The sequence below is a fragment of the Pinus tabuliformis genome, chromosome 1_1 (genome assembly GCF_031772625.1).
Source record: "Pinus tabuliformis cultivar Carrire ecotype Pingquan chromosome 1_1, CPIR1, whole genome shotgun sequence".
Taxonomy (NCBI): domain Eukaryota; kingdom Viridiplantae; phylum Streptophyta; class Pinopsida; order Pinales; family Pinaceae; genus Pinus; species Pinus tabuliformis.
In genome coordinates this window covers 361,405,899-361,433,389 of record NC_142297.1, presented here as the reverse complement: position 1 = coordinate 361,433,389, position 27,491 = coordinate 361,405,899, and the positions used below count along the sequence as shown (strand labels likewise).

The 27,491-nt window shown below is 36.0% G+C and overlaps 1 pseudogene across 1 annotated transcript; it reads left to right on the top strand.

Annotated features, from left to right (window-relative positions):
- Positions 1-2,005: 2,005 nt before the first annotated feature.
- On the top strand, positions 2,006-26,888 carry LOC149213091 (uncharacterized; annotated as a pseudogene). The gene is made up of 8 exons (XR_016250030.1): positions 2,006-2,133; positions 2,254-2,298; positions 2,396-2,438; positions 3,296-3,325; positions 3,581-3,667; positions 26,421-26,520; positions 26,604-26,633; positions 26,763-26,888. The product of XR_016250030.1 is annotated as an uncharacterized LOC149213091 (transcript).
- The last annotated feature ends 603 nt before the right edge of the window (positions 26,889-27,491 follow it).

The window sequence follows — 27,491 nt, the reverse complement described above, 5'->3', positions numbered from 1 at the left end:
CATCCTGTGTTCTAAATATAAATGTTTTAACTGGTTAAATAACAATTGAAAAGAAATACTAATTCACCCCCCCTCAATATTTCCAACACTAAGGTTGACATTAATTACAACTCAAAAATGCCAACTTCCAACCTAACAATGCAAAAAATATTCACCTTTGGCATTGATGGAAATCTCCCACGACCACAAGTTATGATGTATGTCTCTCCCCATTTGACATCAATGGAAAAGTGGCAAATTCATCTCTCTCCTCATGTCCACCACATGTTTTCTCACTCTTCCTCATGCAAACTATTGTCTTACCTCAATGATTCATATCTCTCTAGTTAGGCACCTGAAGATTTCCATCTAATCTCAACCAAAAGCACAATGATTTAAAAAACTTTTCCAAAAACACCTAGAAAACAAGCACTATTAAACCAACCTATTGATATTATATTTTACTTGTAATTTCTCCAAAGAAAATAAACTTTCCTCCTTGAGATCAATTTCAAGGGATAATAATTCCTGAAACCAAGGAACAAATTCCTTATGGATTCTTGTAGTTGTGGCTCTTCTCTAATGTCCTAGATATGGTTGATAAGTCCCCTTGAAAATATATTATCACTTTTGGAATTTCATCTCGTCCTTACACCTTGTTACCACTAAAAACACTCCTCATGAGGGGATATAATTGTAATTTGAGGTTTATATTCGTGTGGACATATAATAGAGGATATAAATTTAAAATAATCTAGCTAATAGAGGATATAAATTTAAAATAATCTAGCTAATAGAGGATATAAATATAAAATAATCTAGCTAATATTAAAATTAATTATTACTAACTATTTTTTTGCAATTTTTATTATAAACTAACTCATCACTTGTGTGAAAAGAAAGAAAAATTATAATAATTAGTTTAGATCTATTTTAATTCCAAATTTATTAAATTTGGAGTGGGATCAAATTTCTTAAGGCGAAAACTTTTTTTTTTGAGTATGAAAGTTATTTGATGACTTAAAATGATTACAAAATATAACATAACATAGCATTACACTAGCCTAGATTTATCTTAGCTATAGAACTACAAATTGCAAAAAAAGATCAAATCTCGTTATGTGCAAACCTCTTTCAATCTGAAAAGAGATTTGATTTCGATTGAACCTTGATAGATTTGAAGTTAGAAGCTAGAGAAATGTAAATTGATTTAATTATTAATTAATATTATAATTGTAAATGCTAATTTTATTATTTTATTTTAATTTCCTTTTTTATTTACTTAGTTTGATCTAGTCAAAATGTTTTAATTAATAATTGTAACTAATAAATTTATTTTAATTTTAATTTTATAGACAACTCATCTATTATGGTAGAGATGTTGTGATGTCCTATTAACATTTTGACTGAATCAATATAAAATAAGTATAAGAATAAAATAAAAAATAACTATAATTAATAATTAAGCCACGCCAGATCTATGTTAGTTCATGATCTACCACCTGTCAAGAAGTGAAATCCGCGTGTAAAAAGATTTGATCTATCCAATATTTGATTTATTTTTATTTTTAAGTTATTGGACCAAATCAAATTCTTTATAAATAAGAAATTACAATATCTCTTCCATATTACAGTAGACACAATAAAATAACATCATCTCTTTAATCAAAATACTTAAAAAAAATTATTTTCTTATTAACTAATTTTATATTTATTATCAACTAGATAAGTATGGATTAATTACCATTAATAACCTGTCTAATATTCATATTATTTTAATACGATCAAATCTACCCCATTACACTATAAATGGACACCGTCCCCTCGATTTGCATTGCAGAGTCAAAGATATTAATTTTATAGAAACTAATTTTATATTTATTATCAAGTAGATAAGTATGGAGTAATTACCATTAATAACGTGTGTAATATTCATATTATTTTAATAAAAAATTCAACGATCAAATCTACCCCATTAGACTATAAATGGACACCGTGCCCTCGATTTGCATTGCAGAGTCAAAGATATACATCTCAGGGAGAACTTCCACGGTGAAATATCCATTAAATCTATTCTTCGTATAAGCTGCTCCTATGGATTCTCCAGGAAGGGTTTCTGTTTTGTTTCTGGTGGTGATAGTACTTGCTGTTCCAGTAAGAACTTTTTTGAATTGCCGTTTTCGTTTACATGTTTATTAAAAGTAATTTGTGTCCGCTAATTCTGAATAATATATATATGACTGTTTTAGCTGATTTTAATCCATGAATTCGCAGATCTATGTTGAATCGACCAGGATAAGAGCTTCAGCAACCGGTGATGTAAGTATATATTTATACATTTTGAATATGAGTGAAGAGGCCCAATTCTACCTATACTGAGCTAATCTCATGGGGTTTCCTTCTTTCCTGATTCTAGCCGCAAGAAAATGGAATGAACAGAAGGCTTCAACAGGCAACAGGTATCTACCCTGAAAGGCGTACATTGTATTGCATTATTTTATAATGTTTGATATCTTTTTGGTGTTGACAAAAAAAGCATAGCCATCAATTTTATCGTAGTTACTGCTTCAACTTTGTAATATCAATTCGAATTTCATTTTGGATACACTTGCGGTTGATGATTTAACTTGTTCGTGCGTGTCGCTTGTTACTCACACCAATTATTGTTGGTCGTTGTTTTACTCAATGCTCGTTTCAGCCATTATTGGTTGATTATCTTTGATTGTGAGTTGTTGTTGTCTATGTTTCTTTCACATTTCTTGTAAAGTCGGAGTTCTCATTCTCACATCCTGCGGTAGTTGCTGTTACTTTCAGATTTCTCCTGTCAAGTCACAGTTTCTCCGAGGTTTCTGTTGCTAAACAACATTTTATTATGAACCCTAGGCCCACCTTCAATGTTTATTAATACCACTCTTTCCGCTTTGCTTTGTATTGTTGTTTTTGTTGGGTGTCATATGCTCACTCTCTCTTGGAGTCAGTAAGTTTAATGTTGTAGTTAGGGTGGTCGTATTTTGTCAAGACAATCTAAATGATTAGCCTTATGCTTGGGAGCCTCTCATGATTTTATAAACCGTCTTTACATCGGATGGTTCGGCGTCTGGATGATCCCTACCCTGTTGATCGCAACCTCTTTATTTATTATTGCTTTCATCCCAGCTCCTCCAGTAGATATTGATTGATGGTATTCGCGAACCTGTTTCGGGTTGTAGTTAGGGTGGTCGTATTTTGTAAGACGATCTAAATGGTTAGCTTTCAGTCTTAACTTGTTTCCTTTTTTGGACTTCTACTTAAGCTGACTTTATTTGTTTTTTTGCAGTGTTTCCTTTAACATCCTCTGGGGTTCGAGGTAAAATATGTTTTGTTATTATATTATTTTATTTTTTAAGATTTTAGATTTTGACCTTTACTAAAAGGCCATTGATCATGCCAGCACTTGCTTATGTAGATGAGTTAAGCTATTGTATCTTGAAAATATTTTAAGCTTGGCAATATTTTAATATATTTTAGTTGAAATTGCAACATTGCATATTTTATCCATACTTTTGTGTAACCTCAATAGTAATTTACTTAAGCTAATATGATCTTTTTGTTTGTTTAATAGTTTCTTCCCCAGTCTCGTCACCAGAAACTCCTAGCACTCCCGCAAAAGCTCCGGCTCCCGCAAAAGCTCCGGCAAAAGCTCCAATAGGTCAGAAATTAACCGATCATTATCGCCAACTATTGCTTATTATTTATTTTTATACACAGATGCATTATACTTATCTATATAAATTTATCTGGTTTTGTCTTTAGATTTTAAACGTGCAAGGACAAAGAACATAATTTCTTTATTTTATTTTTTTTAATGTGAACAATTTATATTTTTTTATTTTTATAAAGATGTTGCTTCTTTATGATTTGTTGGTTATTTTATTTCTATAATTTGTTGCTTACTGTTTTTTCTAACCTTCAAAACTTTTCCACAGGATAGCTAGTGACCCTTTATAGGAATTTTAGTGCTTTTTGTATTTTATTTTTATTATGTTTATATTTTTTTTTATGGTTCCAAATTCTTGCTTCATTTTCTTATTTCTAACTTTAAAACTTTGTTTCATTTTACAAATAGTTTATCTTTTGATATTTTTATTAATATAATTCTTTCTATTTCTGGACATCAAAACTGAATAATGCTAACCCATATATTTCAGGTTTCCTTATTCTTAAGATAATGGAGAATTTACCTATGGTTTTTGTTTGTTACCTTGTTTTCTGGGCCCTCACAAAGTTCAAAGAAAGTCCCTGCTTTATTTCAATTTTTGTTTGAAGTAGCAAATATTTGATATTATCATCTTAGTGTTGTAAAGAAAATATATAATTCATTTTTCATCTGTTCTTACTTATTTGACTTCCCTTCAACTGAGAGTCTAACCCATGGTCAGAAACAACTCGCAACATATCAAAGAGACCAATTAACCTAACCCTTCAGTTACAATTAGCCTGTTTGCGAGTACTGATTCCAAATTTTATACAGTTCATGTAATCGTGGTTATCAATTTTTAATCCATTCATTTTGGGATTAAAGGCCATGTGATTCAAAAGCCGTGTGAATTGGTACAGATGAAAAAAAAAAACTCTTTTGTTGTTTTAACATGTGTTATGAAGTGAAGCCTTATCCTTAGCGTTATTAACTGGGGTTAATGCAGATTGCAAGAAAGCATGTGGGGAAAGATGCAAAGAGTCCTCCCGCCAAAAGATATGTTTAAGAGCTTGTGGCACCTGCTGTGGCAAATGCAATTGTGTTCCTCCTGGCACAACTGGAAACGAGAATCTCTGCCCTTGCTATGCGAACCTGAAAACACATCGCAATAAACATAAGTGCCCATGAATATTACACGTGCAGTGCAAGCATTATAGTTTTAAGACTTCTAAATTTTGAATCATATATTTACTAATTTTTATCGAAGGCATATATAAGATATAAATAAGACGCAATTCGGATGCTTGCGAATAAAATATAGTAAACCATGCATCAGCCTGAGGTGGATTGTATGATCTTTGAATGACTATGTGCGAAGGCTGGACATTTTTCTTTTGATATTTGCAAGATTTGTGTTTTGATGAAATTCTGCATATGCTTTACTATCAAAGTCTTATAATGAGGAAGGACAATGTTGACATATGACATATCAATTTGTTTTTTTCTGTTGTGTATGAAGTTTTACCAATGTTTTAATATAGAAATTTTACGATTTAAAAATATATGAAAAATTGTATTACAATAAATTAAAGTTATGCTGTGAAATAAAAGGTTTGTCCGGCGCATATGTTTTTAATTGAAAACGTAGATTAAGTTTTCCAAAGCATATTCTTGTTTCCCAAATCTCCATCTACAATGTGGGTTTCGTGTGAATTAGCTCATCTATTGTATGGGTAGCATGGTGAAAAAAATACTTGATGCATATGGTTTACAGTTTTATAAAACTGGGAATAAATTGAAATGTAAATTACTTTTGCACACAGCTGTTTGCCTATAGCACTGTTTGGCCCTTTCATCTACTACAACGTGCTCCTTTGACTCAATAGTCACAACCTTTAAACGTTCCTGTTCATCTACTACAACGTGCTCCTTTGACTCAATAGTCACAACCTTTAAACGTTCCTGACAGGTATCACGAATGGTCGAAACGTCATGCTTTCGACCATTCGTGATAACTGATGCTCCATAATTATAACTAAGATTTCCAAAAATCTCTATCTTATTTTGTCGAAACCTTGCTAAATTTCCATTATTTTTGGAGCAAAACCGCCTTTGGACTATGTCAAAAATTAATACAGTTCGTGAAAAAAACTTTTGTCCATCATTTTTTTCAACAATACTGTTAAAAATATTATAAAAATACATATCCGTCCACTCCTACTGAAAAGGAAATATTATAATAAATATATTTTATTTATTATGTACGTAAATGCTAAAACAGTTAAGTATTTATTGATTGCATTATTAATATTAATCCAATCTAATTTGAAAGTACATTAGTATAAGTGTTTTTTAAATAGTTGTGTTTAAGAATAATGACTATTTTACCCCAAAAAAAAATTTAGTGACAAGTGTTTTTAGTGTTAAGTTATATATTAAAACATTTTTTTTTTAAACTAATTCTATCAACTAATGGATTCATAAATCTACTATGAGCTAAACAAACTACTCTATGCATGATCTAACTTGGAATTTTAGTTCCTAACTATTTAATGGCATATAAAAATCACCATTTCTGGTTTAGTCATATATCTTCAATCATAAAGAATTATATTCTCCTTACATCATGACCACTCATCATCTTGGGTGTTCTTTGGCTAACCCACAACCACATAATGAGAATTTTTTGGATTACCAACAACCATAATCTTGGTGAGTTTGCTTTTGCTTATCAAAAGCAGTCAAGTGGTTTTTCACTCATTAATAACCACCCCCTATCATGATAATTGGTTTTGGCTTACTATGAACTAACAAGTGGGTTCCACCTACCACAACCCAAACATTATATGGTATAAAATTATTCTTCCCTTACCATAGTTACATCAACATTGGCTTAAATATACAATTCTCATACATGATCCCACATACATACAATATAAGGTACTACAAGTTTATTTGACATACCTCTCACAGTTTATGTTGTTTTTCTAACAATATCCAATCTTGTTTTACTGCTTTTTTTTGTTGTCTTGGTATTCGTTTATGTCACGTACTTTGCTTTTGTCTTCATATGGCTAACACTTTGTTTGAATGAATTGTTGTTTTCAATCAATTGCTTCATTTTACTTGCTTCCCCTTATAGAAAATCATCTTGTATTTTTCAAATATATCATCCTAGATGCTCTCTTCTTAACTTTTATCCATTACAGCCAATGGTTTTCAAGCACTAGAAAATTTACATGTGATTTTAGATAACCATTAACCATCATGATGGGAAGTTGATTTCTAGTATAAGCACCTATTGGAAATTTCTTAACTATGGTGCATGATGGGCTTTCCCTTGGTTTTGGATTTTGGGATAAGTAGTTATAGTTATTGTAATCAAACGAAAATGCAACGGTAGTTATGCATAATTTTCTTCTTCCTAGATGTTCTTGAGAAAATGACTATCTAACTCAAAAAAATAATTTAATAATAGGTTCCTTTAGTGTTAAGTTACATATTACAACACTCTGTTGAAAAATTATATCCATCAACTAATGGCTTCATAAATATACTTTGAATTAAATAAACTATTGTATCCATGAGCTAAGTTTTTATTTCCATTTACCTCTATTGAATGCATATAAAAAGTTACCATGCATGATTTAGTCATAGATATTCAATCATAAAAAATTTCACTCTCTTTACATCACGCTCAATCATAATCTTGGGCATTTTTTGGCTAACCCAAAACAACATGATGAGTTTTATTTGGATTACCAATAATCATAATCTTCGTGAGTTTGCTTTTTCTTATCACAAGTAGTCAAGTAGTTATTCACTCACTACTAACCACCCCCTGTCATGAAAATTGGTTTTGGCTTACCATGAACTATCAAGTGACTTCGACATACCACAACCCATACAATATACTGAATTGTATTCTTCTTTCCTTATCATAGCTACATCAACATTGGCTCAAATAGTTACAATTCTTATACTTGATCCCACATATATACAATATAAGGTACTACAACTTCTTCTTAGACCAATGTATCCTATGCTTAGATATAAATATGAAGTGTGATTCACATTACAATATGCTCAAATCTATCTTCATTTGAAGCACCTCAAGAAATTTATGTTGATTGTTTATTGTTGCCCAATCTTCTTTTATTGCTTTTTTTATTCTCTTGTTCTTCATTTATGTCATGTCCTTTGCTTTTTCCTTCATATGGTTGACACTTTATTTAAATGAATTGTTGTTTTCAATGAATTTCTTCAATTTAGTTGTTTCCTCTCATAAAAAATCATCCTAGACTTTTCTAATATATCACCTTAGGTGGCCTCTAGGTAACTTCCATCGATTACGACCAATGGATTTTGATGATGGGAAGTTGATTTATTGTATAAACACCTGCTAGGAATTTCTTCACTCTCATGCACAGTGGGATTTTTCATGGTTTTCCACTTCGGGATAAGTAGTTATAGTTAAATTGTAATCAAAAGAAAATGCAATGAAAATTATTTCTTTGGATGTGTGTGTCACATGTTGTAACATTGTACTCATTTCCTTTTCTCCTTTTTAGTTTCCAATATAAAATATTTGTGTTTACCTTTGTGTTTGATATTGCATTTTTATTATTAAGAATATAATTACACCAATTAGATATAAAAGATTAAAACCTACAATTGGAATCACAGTAATTTTGGCTTCAAGGGGAGGCCCTTGTTGCTAATCACTATTATAGTGTGAGATATTATTTTGGTAAAAAATAAATGGCTATTACTTCAAATATAGATATCAAGAAATTCAATTGATAGAGTTTTCAATAGTGGAAGCTTAAACTAGAATATTGCTCCAAGTGGGATCAAAAGAGAAAGAGCACAATATGATTACATCTTTTATATTTAGTAATAATAAATGTTTCACTGGAATCTATAGAAAATGATTCATGGGATAAGTTAGGATCATTATAAGATTCTAAGTCCTTGGTGTCCTTAGTGAACAAATTATTCGTAGAAAAGAAGTATAACCTAAGAATGAAGGATGGAGACACAAATCACACACCATCTCAATAAATCATACACTATGGTAAGTCTTCTATTATATGATGGTATTACAATTTCAAATGAATATAACTCATCAACTTTTTATAATTTCTACCAAACTTCTCACATAGTATGGCTGTTGTGATAGGTATTGATACAACTACCTTTAGGTTTGATAAGATATTCTCATTCTTGTTGTTGAAGGAGATGAAATGGAAAAACAAGGAACGTAACAATGGGATGCCTTGTTTATAAGAGGATATTCCAAAAATAGAAATATATGTTCTCAAGTTGCATATCTAAATTTAGAGGGTGATATAATAAATCTTCAAAAATGTTGATAAAGGTATGTTGGAAAAATAAGAACCATAAACTTTAGTATGAAGGAGAGTGGTTTTGGAATGAAGGCATTCAAAAATATATATTCCACCTGCTTTTCATTCAAACTTTTCTTTATTTATTACTAATGATCAAATGAATGAGGCTTGAGATCTATTGGAGTCACTAGTTTCAAGAAATCCCATTGGGAGAAAATGGCTCTTAAAACAGAAGTAGAATGTAGAAGGAAGATTGGAGAATTACAAAGTTTGTTTGTAGCAATGGGACTTTCTCACTAGATGGAATTGACCTTAGTGATATTTTTTCTTCCATTTCCATTTTTGTAATTATAATTATATTGGGAGGGGTGGGCGTTGAATTAATATAATGGTTGATTTTAACTATTCAAAACATTTCAATGCATATAAAATGGAAATCACATTATCAACATAAGAATACATCAAATATGTACGAAAATTCTATTGTAAATGATCTTGTAGGCATGAATATATTATATTGATTTATTGACACTAAAGAGAAGGGAACCAATCCTCTAAAATGATTTACTGGCACCAACTCAGTGACATCAATACCTGAAATGATTTACTAGCACTCACTAGAAGGATACACCGGTCCCCTAAAATGATAGTTATGTGTTCTGTAACATAGAATCTTGAATAAAATACTAACTATAATCTTTTACACACTCCATTCTATTCTAGTTCTTCACAATGCTATCCATTAGAATTCAAATAAAATTCTTCCACACTACAAACAACATCGTAATTAAGAATGTTATAACATTTATCCACACTCATAGTGAACAACTTCACTATCTATGTCAGATGTCTTCCTCAAACTTCATTCCTAGACTTTTCCTACATTCAATCCTATAGAACTTATATTTCTTTGTTCTTCTACTTTGTACTACTTTTCCACAAACAATTTACTTTCACCCATTATGTCTCTTCAACTTAAGATATTTATACCAGATTCTGTTAGAAAAGACATGGTCAAAGCCAACATGTCATGGAGATACAATTCGGATGAAATCCATTATTCTTCAATTTTCATGCTTCCTTGGCCCCCTGGTTCTAAACCCCTAACCATTGGAAACCACATGCCATGATCATGTTTGTAACTATTTCAAAAAAATTGAGATCAGAGTTCACATGATTGCAATTAATAACCAATCATTTGGACATATTACTTTTCTAGAATACCTTTGTGTCTAAACGGGACTCCTCCTCGACTCAGTGGAGTAGTGTTAAAACCAAGTGCTATGACCCAGGGAAAACAAAAATGACTGTAACTAATATTTATATAATGTGTGATTTGAATATGTAGGAGTGTATCTTTGTCTTGCGCCATATTGTTTTTCGAAGCCTAAATGAGCTATAGGCCAAATTGAATGAATGCGTTGGGGAATCTAGGTATATATAGGTCCAATGTACCATGATTGGATTTAGTTGGATGTTAAAATGTCGTCTTTTTTAGTGTAAACATAGCTACTAGAATCTTGATCATCTCGTTTTTCCGCACCTGAATTAATAATCTAGGTTTATTAGTAAGGACCAAACTGGCTCCAATCTATATTATTAAATGCATAGATGGATTTTCATTGGCCTTTTAGTGCAAAACCATGAACCAAAATCAAACTTTCCTTTAATTTCCTCCACAACTTTGGAAGGTGGACCAAAATAACTCTTTACTTTAGCATGCTCCTATATTATTAAATAATTGATATTTCCACTTCATTTTCTAAGCCACCTTATGCAATCAACTTGACCTTTGCACGTGTCTTGATGTTGATTTATACATTCCAAGTGTCACCTACCAATCACTTAGTTAGCGAGACAAAAATCCCATTTCTTATTTCTACATGTCATATGCTACTACTGTCATGTCATCACCTCTACCACCTATTTGTGACATCAATACCAACTATCCTCCATGTCATAGTGCCACTTTCCCATTATCTAGGGTCCACATATTAGGCAGAATAAAGATTGAGAATCTAGGTATTTTTTTAAATGGTTACTTTGGTGCACCCCCCCATATGTTGATGATTATATGTCAAATTTAATTTGGAATACCATATCAATCAATATTACTTAGATTTTCTTTTTCCATTTTCTCCTACTTGTTCAAACTTGGTTATTATGAGAAATTATCCACAAGCATGGGCCCCTTGGCATATACTTCGAGGACAAGCCACATCAGCTACTAAAATATCTTCTACCATGTGGTCATATCTTAGTGGTACCACATGTTCCCGAAATGTGGCCCATTTGGCCACCTAAAAACTCCAAATTAGCATGCCACATCTCTCTCTCATAAGATGTCATGTCATCACCGTGTTAACATCAGTACCAATCTAGTTGTCACATAATCTTGGTTAACCAATAATATTATAATGTTTATCCTTTTGTCGTTTCTCCATACTATCAACCTGTGAGGAATAAGAGAATTCCATGTTGTACTGCTTGCCAAATCATATTATGTGGAAGAGAGGTAAAAATCACCTATGTTCTACGATAAATTACTTTGTCAATCTCAAATAGGCTGGGGTGAGATTGCAATGTTAAAATTTATTCTCCCATCTTTTTCCCATTTTCCGACCAAATTTTCAGTTCCATATATTTATCCTAGACTATTAACTGCAGCCTTCTCCATTGCTACCATGTAACTCACCTCTACGCCATAGGCTAGGGAACATCAATATTCTTATTTTTTGTTAGCCTCTTTTCCATCTTTTGGGCTCTATTTTTTGCAAGATTGTAGGATCGTGGGATAATTTTTCCCTTGCATTAACGATTAGCCAAGATCCTAGGGTAGGAAATGAATATTCATGTCAACTAATAGTATCTTCTTCATCTCTCAAGTATGTTAACTACAAGCCTTTGAATTTTAACATGACTTGAAATTTCTAGGGTGGGACACGAAATATCTTCAACTTTGTTGAGAAAAATTCCATCTCTTGGGCTCTCTCATATGTGATACTACCAAACAAAAATTGAGGGCATGATAACATGGCATTGGTGGAATCATTAGGTCCTTAAAACCCTAAGCCTCATAAACATGTCAAAATTAAATACTTAATAACTGTTGAACTTATGGGTCTTTTTCAAGTTGCCATATATTATTGGAAAGGTCCTTCGAAGGCCTATCCAATTGTTCAATTTTTAAGAAAAACATTGATTATATTTTGAGGAAAAAAATCCTTAGAATATATAACCTTCAAGAGCTAAGTATAAACGTTCATCAATCTCCTACTCCACAACAAATGGGGTAGGTACCACACTTCAACACACAATTGTAGCCACTAGCATGCTCAAACATTGCCAACATAATCATGCCAAAAATGTCCCATAGTGTAATCATCTCATTCATGTGCTAAGGTTCACATCAATGTACTAAGGAGGACATCAATGGAACCTAAAAAATTCCAAATTCAAACCTAACAATGCCAACAATCTCCCCCTTTGGAACTGATGGAAATCTCCCACAAGCTCGAGGGAAATATCACACAAGAGCAACTTGTGATGTCCCTCCCCCCACGTTTGACATCAATGGAAAAGTGTCAATCCATCTCTCTCCTTATGAGAACTAGATGCTTTATCACTCTTCCTCATGGAAACTATTATCTTTCCTTAGTGGTTCATATCTCTGTTGTGAGGCACTTGAAGGTTGTTATCCAATCTAATATACAACCTTAATCATTTGCGAACTTTTCCAAAGAAACCTAAAAAAAAAAAGCATTAATAAATCAACCTATTTATATTAAATTTTCTTTCTAATTTCTCCAAGGAGGCCAAACATCCCTCCTTGACATCAATGTCAAGGGATGATAATTCTTGCAATCAATAAAAAAATTCCTTATGGATTCTTATAGTTGTTTCTCTTCTGTAAAGTGTTGGATATATCAGATATGCTCCCCCTAAACATATACTATCTGTTTTGGAATTGTATCTACTTCTTGAAACTCTATTACTACTAACAACACTCCTCCCAAGGAGATATAAACAACTACTCAGTTTTCGTTGTTGTTTCATATACCTTGCTTCTCATTTACGTGTGAGAATCCAATGGATAATCACTCCCATATTCCAATGCATATTTGTAGCAATCCAAAGTACAATTGGTGTTATTTCTACTCATACAATTTTTTTATGATATAATATTCTCCTCACTTTTCCATTGCTGTTGATGATTTAGTGAATATGCTCACTCCTCCAAAGAATACTTAATGTTATCGCTTTTCCCCTTAAGATAAAGCTACTCAAAATGGGCATAATAAAAAATTTGCTAGTTAAATGAAATAAGAGTATGTCATGTAAGATACGCAGACCTTACATTTCCTAAGAAATCAATTCTTATTGAGTCCAGTGGATGATGTCTTATTTTCTTCCTTGTAAACCCCCCCACCGCCACATGAGTCTATGCACTCTCTTTTCTTTAATCTCCTTCCATTTTCCTTCTTTGTTATTGTTGAAGGGTTGATCTTGTGGAATTGATTTTTCTTTTATTCCCTTTTAACATATAAATCTTCTATTGCAACTCATCTCCAATAATTATTATCTTCTTCATGCATCTTGATTTGTTGCATTATACTCTCCTTGAGGGTATGTTCTTTGAATTTTCTTTTTCTCATGCAATGTTGTTTTACACAAATAAGTGAATTCAATAATGTAACAACAAATTGACTCAAACTTACCTAAACCATTCAAATTAATTACTAGTATATTTCGCCCTATTCTATGCATCTAACACTTATGGCTTCAGTTGAAGCCATTCTCCTCCTATTAGTGAAGAGAAACTGAGGATCGTGGAGAGTAGAATTTCCCCCTTTTTCCTCCATATGTTGGTATGTTGAGTCTTGATGGAAGATGATGCAAAGGAATATTGGGGTAAATCGAAAATCCATTTCCTTTACAATTAATCGATCTTAGGGCCTGTGGGTTATGGCCCACAAAGCCTATCGGAAGCATTCATCGAGGCTTTTAAGCATTAAAACCATGGACCAAGTATTTATTAGGTTTCCCTTTAATAATCCGAAAACATATTACTTTAACGCAATACATAGGAAATAATGCGGCTGAACACATAAGCCAGATATGAAATACTATTAACCCAATTCCACAAATCGTCGGGTCTGCATTCTGAAACCCCTAATCTCCTATCGTCGATCATCGCATATCAGCGATATCACCATATCGCGCATCAATGTATCAACCATCACTTATCCACTATCATTAGTCCTCTGACCTCTCCGACATGCGATCGCCAATCACATTTTGATCGTTGATTTTGAAATTTGGACCCAAAGTGCAGAACAATTTCGGCTCAAATGGGTTTTATTTTTAGCTTCTGAAAGGTCGCAGAAAAAATGTTATAGTGAAATTTTCACGATGAGCTGTTTGGAGCAGCAAAACCCTAGAATCCAAAGCTCTCGTAAGAAATGTTTTGAAACCAACTCACAAAAAGATAGAAAAGATAGATCAACGTCTTAGAATTCATCCTCTTCAAGGGGTAAACCTCCTTTACATTACGTAAATGAAAAATTCTTGTATGATACAAATGACAAGACCTTATTTCTATATATAGGAGTCTAAGGGGTCATAATATAATGAGGGCCAACATAACAATAATAATGTAAGGGCATAATAATAACAATAGTGAGCTTCTATGGGGCACAATAATAACCATATGGGGATTACATGGGCACAACAATATAATAAGCGGGTTTTATTAATAACAATAAGGGGTTACACTAGTAGTATAGGGACCTAATAGTTTCCTGAAAAGGCAGATGAAAAATCAAGTGGATTGCCAATGAACAATTTGTCCTCTCCGTTGTTGAATGAGGGACGAACATCGGGCGTGTTCTGAAAATGATCAATAGTAGGTTAATCCATGGAAGGATTGACACAATGAAAATCAAAGATAGCATAATCACCGAAGATGTCAAGAAAAAGTGGAGGAGGCGCGGGAAGCAGGAGATCATCCTTCACCCCAAGTTGATGTTTAGGTTCCCAGTCATAGTACATACTCATCACAAATGAAAATGCAGGTTGGTTGGGAAACACCAACTTTGTCGATGGCTTGATCCTCATTCAAAACAACTGTAGAGTTTGGAATGAAAGAACACAGGATAGTGCAATCCAGTGGATGAGCAGAACATGAACATGAAGGCTGAGGTAACAAATGCATGTGACAACCCATTGGCTTTGCAACTCAATATGTGTGAAAATTGAGAGATGTGATGTTGGGAGGATATGAAAATTGAACAAACATGCATTCATGTTCTCCCACATCATGTTGTGGTGGTCGAGTTGTTTCATGAGGGGAAGGCGAACATTCATCTGTGACAGTGATTGTTTCCTCTTATGCTTACAGAGCTCCATCACTGAAGTATGTTGAGCAGGGATTGAACTTCAACTTCATCTTACGATAGAATTATTTGTGAAGGAAATATTTGAATTTGTCCCAAATATATTGGAATTTGTTCTGTTTTCTCATAGCTTCATATTGATGTACATGGAAGCGCTACCAAAAATCCATAGGCGATTCATGTAGGGCCTTCAGCTATTTCAACATATTTTCGTCAATGGGTTCAGGATCAAAATGATGAAATGTATATTTAATTAGATCACTGAAATACTTAAGTGAGTGCATACAACCGTGAGGCAGGTTGTGGCACCATCATTGTGGGGATTCACGAAGTGTGTGTGAATGTAGCAAGATGACCTTGACTTCATAGAACTCATTTACATCCTCATGGAATGCAAGGAAGTCATGTAAGTACTCAGGCCAGGCCACTTCGCCTTCACCATTGTACATGAATTCTGATAAGAGATCATAAAAATCCCTTGTGTTGACGATAGGTTAATCGTTACATAGACATCACGGAGGGAGGAGTCTAATGATATCCATGATAGATGTGAAAATATTCAAAATAGGATGCGAGGAGTCAACATGTGATATGGCCCTCCTTCTAGTGTCAGAAATGTTGATGGTGATGGGCCCACCAATATGTCTGAGGATATCCCTGGAAAGAAGTCCCAGCAAGACCTCACACCGTTTCATCTAGGAGTCCCAGTAGATGGTAATACAGTATCACCTCGACCATGGTTTCACGCAGAGGTGAGTAATATGTCCATGTTGGTAGCAAGAATGTTACATCTGTAGGAATTCAAGGAAGCTACATGAATGGCTCTAACACACAGAACAGGGGAATGAGCGTGCCCCTTGGAAACCTATGATACCATGTAGGTTGGAAGGGAACACATGAGCATAGATACATCACAAGCTAGAAATAAGGTTAGCCAACGATCCAAACTCATGGTTAAACGTGTAGAAATTTTGAATAATTTAACACATATTCACAGAGATTATCCTGATCATACAATTATAAGCGGAACATGTATAATACATAATATCCTCTACGTTGATCATCAATTTGCAGAAGCAAAAACATTCACAGGCACACATAAAAGCATAAATCAAACTCATTAACACAGTATGTATCCCGGGGAAAGCATCTCGCTAGAAACCCCACACTATCTGTATATTATATTGATTGAATCATGTAACATTACAAAGTACAATGCTTATCAAAAGCAATCCAGTACCAGCTCCACCTGTTACACATAATACAACTCATATCTGATCTCCAAATCTCCGCCGCTGCTTGCCTGCCTCTACAGCTCAATACTTGCTCGAGAACTGATGAGAATGGCTTACCAAACTCGTATTTGACCTGCAAATAATCACTCACACTCTATTGGACGTGAGAAAAGGCTGAAATTCTTGATATTGGCCAATTCATTGGCATACTCAATCCCTTTGATTGTGCAAATCATCATGCACAACTATAGTCACAATTGATAGCAATCTGATCCTCTAACACCTGTCCCTGCTCAACTGAACATGCACTGACATGCAACTGAGTTAACTGATGTATTCTATAGTTGCATTATGATTTAATAACTTGTGAATTAATTAATAACTAATTCGCCCAACTCATCTCTAGTCTATTGATCAGTTAGACTAAACACAACTAGTTTAACAAGGCTAAACTGAACACAACTCCATCAACTGCACCTCTAGTCCACTAAACTCAACTCACTTGAGTTCTAACTGAAGTTCTGCATGAAAATATTAGTCATCCCATAGGTAACCAGGTATTTTCCTCTGTGATCTGCATGTACCACATCCGTAGCTCATCCTGAAGTGCTCCAAGCGAATAAGACAAAGTTTATAATCCAAATATTATTATGAGACAATAATATTTGACTTTTCTATTTTTTACAGCCAGTCTAAAAATAGACTTTGATCACTCACACTATGGTCACCCACACTTTGGTCACCTACGCTGTGATCACTCACACTATGGTCACCCACACTGTGATCATCCATGCTGGGATCAAAAATAGAACTTGCGCTATTATTTACCTACGGGCCCACTTAGTGAAGGCGACTCTTTTCACTAAGCTCCATCATCTTGTTGCATTCTCAACAAGCATTTCTTGTTGCACACTTTTCAACACTCCCTCTCAACAAGAAAGGCTTCCTCTCAAACCCGATCCTGAAACTCTGGAATGTTCTCCATGCAACACATCTGGCTGGTCCACTTGCTCTGTCATCAAAGTCTTTGACTGCTATTGCCTCTGTCGATTGAAAACTCTGCATCTCTGTGCTCTTCAGTATCTAACTGCTCTAGCCTCTGTCACTTTGATCTTTGACTGCATCTGTCTTGCTACTAGTTCTATCTCTGAGCATTACATCCGCACTGCACCTCCCAGTTGACCTCCCTGTTTGGATAGAAACACCCTCTGATGCTGAAGCTCTACCTGCTGCTGACAAGTGCTCCCTCTCTGACATTTGTGCTACTGCAACATCTCCATGCATGTCGCACCATTGCACACCTCTCTGTGCCACCTAGCACTGTGCAAAACACTTGTGCCTCTCGCATTGCTGCAGCCTGCTAGCTATGCGTTGTCTTGGGATTCCCTGCACTATCGCTCTCTCTACCGCTCCGTCCGCATCTGTCTCTACCCAACCAGTCAGTTCCTGCTACTACACATTTGGGGCTCCCGTAGCAAGGTCTCATCCAAGAGGTTGGGTACCTCAAGGATCCTGCCCCTCCTCCTTGGGACAAACAATCCACATCACCCCACCTCCTACCTGGAGGTATGGCTGCATGCGATCCCTCAGCCCACCTGGCTTGAAGGTTCCCCCTACTGGAGGTCTCTGGATGAGTAGATGTCTCTACTTGATCTCCTCTCAGCTTCCCCTTGTTGTGGCTCCTCCACAACCTCCTGAAGCTGCTACACCAATCGTGGCTCCTTCACAATCGTCTGAGACTTCTTTTGGCTCTGCATGTTGAGAGGTAATTTACGCTCCCTCTCAACCACCAAGTCTCCATCAGTTGCCTCGCTCCTCAAGGCTTTGCATGCATCTTGAACCTCAAGAGCATACAGGTTCTTGACCCGAGAACCAATCTGCTTCACCTGTCTGGTGATGATGTGTCTACGGAAAACCTTTCCCTTACTGAAGACTATATCATAACCTCTGTCTTCCAGCATCGCGATTGACACCAAGTTTCTCTTCAGTCCTGGTACATACTTGACATCGGTCAAGGTAAGGTGAGCTCCATGCTCCCTCTGAAAAATAACGTGCCTACACTTGAGACACTATACTTCTCATCATTACCCATCCCTATGAGTATCTTGATATCTTTCTCCTCCAAAGTACTGAACAAACGTTTGTCACGGGTCATGTGCAAAGAAGCTTCAGTGTCAAGAAACCAACCACTTCCCATCATGGATGAAACCATGCATGCGAAGAGTGTGAAATCCAACTCAAACTGTGAAGCAAGTGCCTCACCTTCAGATCCTTCCACGGATCCCTTCTTGGACTTCTTCTTTGGGCAATTAGTAGCATAATGACCCAACACATGACACCGAAAGCATCTCACCTTCGCCTTGTCAACCTTCTTCCCATCATTGGAAGAATTGGATTCGGAAAGAGAAACCTTCCCATTCTCCTTCTTCGCCTTACTCGCTGAGGTACAGTTCTCCTCATCCTGCATTGATGAAGAACTGTCTCTAGTGCTTCGTCTAATCTCCTCCTGCATCAAATTCGGCCATAGTCGTTCCCAATTTGACAGTTTCTCCCTTCCATTCACCGAGTCCTGGTAGCTATGCCAACTCTTAGGAAGGTCAAGGAGTGCTAGACTTACCATCCTCATCCGACAGTCACCCCCACATTTCCCAGCTCATCCCGGCATTGGGTGAACTTAGTGAGATATTGTGGCATACTATCTCCATTCTCACACTTAATGTTTCTAAGTTTTATCTCTTGCTTTGGAGTTAAATTCGAATTCCATCAGCTCAAAACTCAACCGCTTCTGATCTAGAATTCGTGAGAACAAAGTATTTCTTGTACAGAGATCGACTGTATGGGCATTCACCGGATATCTCACCTTCCAAAAGAAGGATTAATCCAGAGGCTACCGGGCCCGATCATAGACTCTGCCTGAAGAAATAAAATGTAAACACTTTTTGAATAATAGATCCGATGATCAATCCTCGCTTGATATCTTGTAAAAATCTCTTCTACAAATCAAGCAGCTCCGATATCATGTAGAAATTTTTCTACAAATCATCTAGCTCTGATACCGTGTAGAAATTTTGAATAATTTAACACATATTCACAGAGATTATCCTAATCATAAAATTATAAGCGGAACATGTATAATACATAATCTCCTCTACATTGATAATCAATTTACATAAGCAAAAATATTCACAGGCGCACATAGAAGCATCAATCAAACTCATTAACACAGTCTGTATCCTGGGGAAAGCATCTTGCTAAAAACCCCACACTATCTGTATATTATATTGATTGAATCATGTAACATTAAAAAGTACAATTCTTATCACAAGCAATGCAGTGCCAGCTCCACCTGTTACACACAATACAGCTCAGATCTGATCTCCAAATCTCCCCTGTTGCTTGCCTGCCTCCACAGCTCAATACATGCTCAAGAACTGATGCGAATGGCTTAACAAACTCGTATTTGACCTGCAAATAATCACTCACACTCTGTTGGACGTGAGCACAGGCTACAATTCTTGATATTGGTCAATTCGTTGGCATACTCAATCCCTCTGATTGTGCAAATCATAATGCACAGTTATAGTCACAACTGATAGCAATCTGATCCTCTAACACCTATCCCTGCTCAACTGAACATGCACTGACATGCAACTGAGTTAACTGATGTATTCTATAGTTGCATTATGAGTTAATAGCTTGTGAATTAATTAATAGATAATTCACCGAACTCATCTCTAGTCTATTGATCAGTTAGACTAAATACAACTAGTTTAGCAAGGCTAAATTGAACACAACACCATCAACTGCACCTCCAGTCCACTAAACTCAACTCACTTGAGTTCTAACTGAAGTCCTGCATGCAAATATTAGTCATCCCATAGGTAACCATGTATTTCCCTATGGGATTTGCATGTACCACATCCGTAGCTCATCTTGAAGTGCTCCAAGAGAATAAGACAAAGTTTATAGTCCAAATATTATTATGAGACAATAATATTTGACTTTTCTATTTTTAACAGCCAGTCTAAAAATAGACTTTGATCGCTCACACTGTGGTCACCCACACTTTGGTCACCCACATTGTGATCACTCACACTGTTGTCACCCACACTTTGGTCACCCACATTGTGATCACTCACACTGTGGTCACCCACACTATGATCATCCATGCTGGGATAAAAAATAGAACTTGCGCCATAATTTTCCTGCGGGCCCACTTAGTGAAGGTGACTCTTTTCACTAACCTCCATCATCTTGTTGCATTCTCAACAAGCATTTCTTGTTGCACACTTTTCAACAAAATGAAGAACACATGTCGTTAAGATTCATACAAACATATATAGAAAAGTTCGTACATACATGTGTAAACAAGAACTACATATATCATTAGAGTAATCAAGACAGATTAAAAAAGATAACAACATATGCATGAAATTTGTTGGGTTTTTTATATTAAGAAAGTGAAACATCCAATCATATATACAACTATGACCAACCACTAGTCCTAACAATAGACTGTTACAGTCACTACTGTCTGGTCCTCCAAAGAGATATACTAGCTCTGCACTGTGGAGAAACCAAGGCTCGTTACAATACACTCCAAGCTTTCTCTAAGATACATATAGGAAGATTGGCTCCCAAAAGCTTGTACAATGATCTATGAGTTTCTATAAATAAAAAATGGTGGGGTGAACATTGAAATTCCCCTTTGTGACTCTTCGCCTACACTCATGACTCTTCAACTACTACATGATTGTTACACTTACTATCGACACTTGGTCTTTCACTTTTACTAGATGTTACATTACAATCTGCACATGTACCCATGTGAGACAAAATAGGCTTGAGTAAGCCATGCAAGACATTACTAAGACTCGGATAGCTTTGGGAACACCAACTCTTCGACATCCTCATGATGATCAACTGTGGCGAATGATACCAAGCCTGGTAGTCCATTATGGTATCCACGTGCTCAATAGTGATATCCTATTGAAAGCGAATCCTTGCCCCCATTTCATCTGGGTACATTCATTTGGCACCTATATCCAACTCATCTGATAACATGTGCATCATAGTCTTGACTATAGAAGGGCCATCAACATACTGATGCATAGTGTCTGCGCTGATCTCCAAGTCTATGCTGGTGGCTATGTGCATCACCTCATCAAAGTACATGTCCAGATCCAGTTGGACTTGGTTGTTTGACTTTGTCTCAGTGAGTGTGCCAATGGATGGGATCGCGTGTGTGTGAACAATAACATCCATGCTTCTGAACACTTGTGCATGTGAAGCCTGCAAACTGGTGATGAGCTATGGGAGTTCCTCATAGTTTTGGATCTGACTCTAGATGCATGCCGTCAACTCTACTGCCTTTTGCTTCATCATATTTAGCAAGTGAAATAGGGATCCTTTGTACCTCATTTTCCCTGTTTGCATGAGATTGAGAATAGTATGTAGGTTTGACAAGATGTGTGCTCTCCTAGCACAGTGACGCTACCCACCATTGAGATGGACAACTGACTTGTGAACAATGATGAATCTAGAATACAACATCTGCATGACTGTCTTGAGGGATGGTACTTCATCTAGTATCACTCTTTTCAACTCTACTTTGGTGGATGTTGTGACCTGTTCTCCTCCCTCCTTGACTGGTTGTAACTCCTTATCCATGTGCTTGTTCTTTGCTATCAAGAATTGAACACTCGAGTTAGTGGATTTGGCCTATGCTCTAGTAACATCGGACAATACTATTGGATGCTTGTGCACATCAGATATGATCACCTGTTCGGCAAGCTGCGCGACTACAAAACTCTCTCTTGTGAATCGTTGAAATATATGTTATGCATCTTTGCTTCTAGATTGTCTACAAGGATCTCTATGTCTTCTTGATCGCTTGGCACTTGCTCTGCTTCCGGATCTGGTGACGTGGGTAGGATTACCTCTTGGTTCCAAGGCATGAAGTCAATATCCTATCTCACTCTAGCTAGACCATACCCATGTCCATCTGCTCTGCTCCGGCGACTTCTCACCTTGTCTTCTCTATGCCACTTGCTTCGATTAGTCTATAACCTATATGGGTGCAGTTTCATCAATCTGTGCATGTTGCGCCTCCTTTTGTACTTTTTCCCATTGTGCTTCCTTCTCTCTTCTACGCAACACCTATTCTTCCTTGAGTTGCTTCTTCAACTCCTACAATTCCTTTTCTATTTCCTCCTTCCTCTGTTTCTCTCTTAGCCTTTATGTGATCCTCTTGTCTTGTTGTCACCTCTTAGCCTTAATCTCCAAAGCTTATTTCAACACAAGTTGATCTTCTTAGAACTTGCAACTTTGCTATGCCTCTGCGCTATCAAAAACCTTTCTCTTGCCTTTGTCATGCATAGTTCTTCTACCCTCTACTGTTGATGATGATGTTGATCGCTTGGATGATGCCTCCCTTTGCTTTGCCAACCACTCTACAACTATGCCGACTAGTTCATTGAGCCTGGAGGAGTGATAACAATATCTCCATGGGTCTTCCTCAAGCCAATGACACACCCTGTGGATCCATGGAAATTTCACTATCGAAAAGTGGTCCTTCACCAAGCAATGTGGGTCGTATTGATTGAACCTTCTCGTGTCAAAGGTGAATCTTTTGAACTCCTCCATCTCGGCCTTAGCATGATTGATATTCTAAATCTCTTACAACCTGATCCACAAAGGAAGAGCGGGCCAAGGTGCCTTATTTTTCCTGTGCAGTCTCACCGATAACTCTGTCGAGATGTTATATGACACTTCTTGCATGACGAGCTTGTCCATGGAAAAATTCGATAAAACATGCAGAGCCTTCTTCGCAGTGTACATCATATGAAGGTTCCGAGGGGTGAGGCATACCAATATGCTATGTCGATAAATTCCTCCATTGTTGCCTATGACATGCAAGGTGAATCTTGCTCAAATATCAGTTTCTACACTGAGGAGAACAACTGTATGATAAATCCACAAAAGCTGCATTCGGAGAACAATCTGCAATAAGTTTGCATAGAGGTTTCCAAAGGTGATCATGCCCAACCGAAGCCTGGGAACTGCTGACGGGCACATACTACATCCAGAATGTAGGCAGACATGTATATCTCCGCTTGTTGACCATTGGGTTGATATTGGGCTTCTGTCACCAATTCCTTCAACATGAGAGCCAATATGTCAGACTAGTTGCAAAGTCTTCCTTCGTTGGCCAGTTGGTCCAACATGATCACCCAACTTTGTGGGAAGGTCTTTATGCTCTCTTGGCCGTATAAGTGACATACAAAGAGGACCAAGTACAAATATTCCTTCTTCAGTGTCCTCACCTTGTAAACCTAGCTAGGTGTTGTCTTGAACTTGGCTGGCTCTTTTGCCCAACTCTTCAAGATATCTCTTAAGTTTGCACTGCTCTTAGGTCTATTGAAGGGTTTCTCCATTGTGATCACCGACTATGGCAAGAAATACATCTACAAGTACTTTTCCCTAAACGTAGCAATCTATGCTCCACTGGTACTTCTCAACACCATTGTCTTAGGATTCGTATGCAAGACAACCTAGTGGATCATGTCCGTGCATGGAAATGCGAGATACCTGCATGCAATTTAGTACAAACCATACTTGTAAATGTTGACATGGACCCTCTAGTCTTCCATATTTTCCTCAAATGTGCTTGAGAATGTATCATTGGTGTCCTACAATTTCATCTTGATATATTTTTCTATGGAAAGCTTGGTGTCTTTGTAGATAGGAAAGCTCATAAACACTAGCTCAACTGCATCTACAGTTGCACTTTCAAGAATTTCCTTTGACCTTGCTCTCTTGGAGGCCATTGAACCTGTATTTCTCAGAGATGGATCAAGACTTGTGATACCTAGAGACATAACAACACTTATGGAAAGAAATCTGTTAGTTGAAAACCAAAAGCAACTTGAGGAAGATTGTGCAATTTTGACCCTGAGGTTGGGAGACTAACTGCCAAAAAGGCACAATTCACAGTCTGGGCTCTCAGGGGGATAACTAATTGTTGAAACAATGTAATGCATAGTTCGGCCTGGCCTAATAAGGACTAAAACTATGCAATGCGTAGTTTAATTCATCAATGACATGCAAACCCAACAAACTACATTGTACAATTTCTAGGGCCAGCAAGGCACTTCCTCCCAAAAATGCTTAAAGAAAGCCTGGAGGCTAGTGCTGGGCCTGATTTTCACATTTTCTGGAGGGAAGGCAAAGCCTTCACTCTCAGAAATGTGCATTGCTATCTGGGCAAGGCAAGGTCTAGGCCAAAGCAGCCCAAACCTGTCGACAGACTGAGAACATGAAAAGTTCTAAATGCATGGTGAAGCTTAAGTGTAAACAAGAGTGAATGATCATGCATGAAAAAAGTGAGAGAAAGATTCATAAAATGGGAAAACAAGCATATGTGTGAAGTAAATTTCCACAATGGCGATCATTTGTGCAGAAAAAGTGTCATGCATGCGACAACCGTGAGATGCAATGAAAAACTTGAAACAATGATTTATAAGCTAACATACATTAAAATGATAGCAGGCATTCAACAAAACAAAGCAAACAACATTCATACAAACCAAAATACAAAAAGTGACAAAAAAGTAGCAAAAGACATGAAAAGCATACTTACCCGAAAAAAGTTGAGTTGGATGTCTCAAAGACTCCTAGATGCAATGTGGGATTTCAGAGCTCCAAGATTGATTTGAGGAATTATCTCTGTAGCAGCGAATAAATAAATTTGATAAGGATAAGGCTTATGATGCGCATGTGACAAATCTCAGAAAAAGTGACACTTGGAGGGAAGTTTCTGAAATGATCTTTGCGTGTAACCTCTAGCTACTAAAAATAGATCCCTAAAGTATAGGAATGTTTTTTTTTCTTTGTTCCTTCTTAGGAAAAAGCAACCCATGCATGCAAACTAGGATTCCTAGATCTTGGGAGGAACTAGTCAACCTGAAAGCACATGCAATAGTTTGCAAGCCTGAGGATGAAGTTTGTGAAGTTTTTGGGTTGAGCAAGACTAGTTGTCTCTCTTTCATTGCGCAATTTCTGGACTAAAGCCCTAGCTGTCAGTCATAATTGTGCATTTTCTGAGATGAAGCCCAGTGTTGGGCTGGATTGCTTAATTTTAGAGGGAAGGTTTCCTGGCTCGATTACGCATTTCTAGAGCCAAGCAGGATTGTGCAATTTCTGGAGGGAAGGGTGGTTCCCCTCCAGAACTATGCACTTTTCTAGGTGAGCACCTCAGCTAGAAAAATTACTAAGTCTGAAATGATAGCTTGTGGATGGGAGGAAAACAAGTTGACAAGCACAGGCTAGTAAGTGATTGAAACTTAGTTGAAGCCTATGTACTTGGAAAATTCAAGACATGCGGCTAATGATGGTTGGTAGGGAGGCTCAAAAATGATGCTGAGGAAAAAATTTGGAGTGTGGTTGTAGCCACTACAACACCTATCGACATGTATATCTCATTACAACCTAGTGCCATGCAAATTCTTATCTTTAGTCCAATGTTAGAGTGCAAATTCTTAAGCATGACTTATTGAAAAATATCAATCTTCTATTGGAGTTTCGATTTCAATCCTGGAAACAATTGGTGTTTATGACAGTCATTATTGTTCTAATCGAGGGGATTTAGATGTTTTTAGAATGTTTTTTGTGGTGGTTTTGTTATTTTTTATATAATTGAAAACATTTTAGCATATGTTAAGGATTGGATATGGATTTCATTCATTAACATATTGTAATGCTTTTCATGTGTGGTATTTCCAAGTTCTTTCTAATGATATTGACTTTCTTCATCCCCCAGTTGAGATGGAAAATAGAACGAACAAATTGAAAAGGCTTGCACAATCTCCAAACTCATTTTTCATGGTACTGACTGGCTTGACTGTTAATTGTTCTTTTCACATTAGTTTTTAGATGTCTGGTTTCTTGAACTCATTTTTTTTTTGCGGGATGTAAAGTGCTAAGGTCTCTTCCAAATGTGAGTAGTATCTACTGATTACTTTGTATATTGTGATTTCATTTATTTTTTCATTGGAATTTGTGTCATTTGAAGTTGTAAAGTTGTGTCAGTATTTTCTCTAAACATCTTAATTGTTGAACCATGCAACACTACTATTTTCAGTCATTCACATATGGTTGTTGTATGTGGGAGCTACCAAACTATTGTATGTCAGCCAACTAAGGAAACAAAATAGTAATTGAAGGATGCCCTTTTAGAAAGAAGGGTGATTGATTGATTTACTCTTTTGCAAAGGATTACATGTGATGGGTATTTTCTAAATGTGGTTTTTACTCATGGAATTAAATTCTTGAGAGAGGAGGGGTTTTCCAATAGATTGTCAAATTAGACTCTTAGTAACTAGGTAATTTTTGAGTCATTGTTTCGTAGGTTTACCATATGTTACATGGTGAGAATGACTTATCCTATGTAGTATAACTTTCAGAGATATATAGAATTTTTATGTTTGTTTAAATGCTCATTTGAACTCTTTAAATAATGTGTTTTGATTCTTGATGAAATTTTTATTAAGAAAATATTCTTGATGATGGAGCTGTTATTAACGAAATATTTCCATGCATTTTGTTCTTGTATTGTGTATATGGTATTAAATGATAGATTTTTTTTTTGAATTCTTGTGATTTGGGTATACTCCGCTGTTGGTATGCTCAACATGAATCATATTCATATAGAGGAACTTTTATATTTGAATGGTTGTAGTGGGTATATTGATATTCTCGTATGGGTTCTTGAAAGGTAAAATAGAGGACAAGTAATTGTCAACGTTGAATTAATTAATTTATGATAGTGTCTAATTATGTACTTGGTGGTACTCAT